Consider the following 1,906-nt stretch of genomic DNA (forward strand, 5'->3'; position numbering starts at 1 on the left):
CAGGGTCTTTTACAGGGAAAGGAGTTAAGGGGTGGCAGGCCAGCGTCACTGGAGGTGGTCCGTTCTGTCCTTCCCGGCTGCGTCATGGGCGCATGCTCAGTAGGCAGCGCTGTTCATCATTGTCATCCCAGGAGGGTCATTGTAGCAGTCACCTTGATGCTTTGTGCACAGGTGGGAATTCCTAATGGGGTAACTTTTACAATTATAGTAAACAAGCCTTGCGAGGGGTTTTGCAACTCAGTAAACATTTGTTTCCTCTCTTATCTGAGTCTACTCTGTCAGAGCGGCCCATGGGATGATCATTTGCCCTGAGGGGTCTCATGACAGGAGCGGGAAAGTAACAGTGTCCTCTGCAGGGAAAATGGAGTCAGTTTGGTTCACAGGCCCAGCCTTGCTCTGTTTCACAACAACCTGTGTCCCGGCGCTTACACAACTACCCGCAACCATTTCCCCAGGTTTATTATAAACATATTTATTAAGGTTCTTTTGGTTGCAAACATCAGAAACCAACCCCGGCCAGCTGAACCCAAAGGGAAATAAGCGCATTAGAGTTTCTCCAGGGACGTCAAGGAACAGGAGGCGAAGCTGGGCAGGGAGCAGCCAGGGCCGGTGCGGGCACGTCCGCCGGAGGGTCCGGGAAGGGGCGTCCGCTGGCTCCGGGGCTGGTGGTTCCAGTTCTCAGACCCGCCCGTCCCAAAGGGCCGTGCCCGCCTCGCAGTGGTTTAGATGAAACGCCAGCGAGGGCGGGACGCGGCCACGCGGGGAGGCAGGTGGCCTCGGCGCAGGCGGGCCGGGCCACTGTCATCCGTGGACACCTGACGCCGGGGACGCCTCTCCTTCCCTTGTAGCGACTGCATCGAGGCTCCTTTAGACGGAGGGGGGGGGACGGTCAGCGCGGGGCCGCCGTGGAAACTGTGACCCNGGCCAGGAGCCGCCGCGCCCAGCTTTCAGTCCTGTGCACGGGCCGCCGTGTGCTGCCTGAGTCCCCGACCCCGCCGCGCTGTCCCTAGAGGCCGTTTCGCATTTGTTCACGGGGGCTGTTGTGTAACGGGCTGGGGACCGTGACCTCCGCAGGGCCTGGGTCCCCCCGTCGTGCGCACCGGTCCCGCCGTCAGCCCAGCCCCGCACCTTCCCCGCACAGAGGCCTGCAGAGTGGGGGACCCTCGGCGCCTGGGGCTCGCCGGTGCCTCTGCAGCCAGGTCCCTGCCACCGAGGGCCCCGTCTTCCTGCTCCCCAACGATGGCCAGGCACCACCAGGAGGTCACTGGGTGTCAAAGAGGCATTAGTGAGAAAAATAACTGAAATGTCCTGTGCAGGATACAGTCGGTCACTGACCTGGGAATGTGCATTTTCTCATTTAACGTTGAAAACGATTCTGAGAGGTGGGACCTCACTTCTGTCTCAGGATAAATGATCAGTGATTTTCCTCTTGTTTGCCCCACTGTGAGCCAATCCGGCTCTCCTCCGGGCCCCTCTGTGGGAGGCTGAGGAGACCAAGTGTCCCCTGCGGGCCAGTTACCTTGCTCTTGGTGATAGTGTCTTCAGCTGTTCTGTCCTTCACCTGTGGGAGAGCTGCCTCCAGCATCCACCATGCCACTGTGGTGCCATCCAGCTGCCACCATGTGACATGTGAGTCCCACCGATTGCCAGTGCTTCGGTGACTATTGCTAGAACCCGGATCGCAGAAGCTGGAGGGGGTAGGGGACGTGCCTTCCAGGTTATTCCAGTGGACTCTGATCTACTAGTGAAATTATGACATGTGCTTCATCGGTCCCCGAATGCGCGTTTTCTCCCCGTCTCTCCCTCCGTTGTCTGGGGAGGAGCTGTCAGATATTTGTGAGCGACATAATGCAAGTCTTAGGTAACATGGTGGTGTGAACGGTGCTGTGCCCACCTGTCAGGTGTG

The sequence above is a fragment of the Galeopterus variegatus genome, unplaced genomic scaffold (genome assembly GCF_000696425.1).
Source record: "Galeopterus variegatus unplaced genomic scaffold, G_variegatus-3.0.2 Scaffold3485, whole genome shotgun sequence".
NCBI classification, from domain to species: domain Eukaryota; kingdom Metazoa; phylum Chordata; class Mammalia; order Dermoptera; family Cynocephalidae; genus Galeopterus; species Galeopterus variegatus.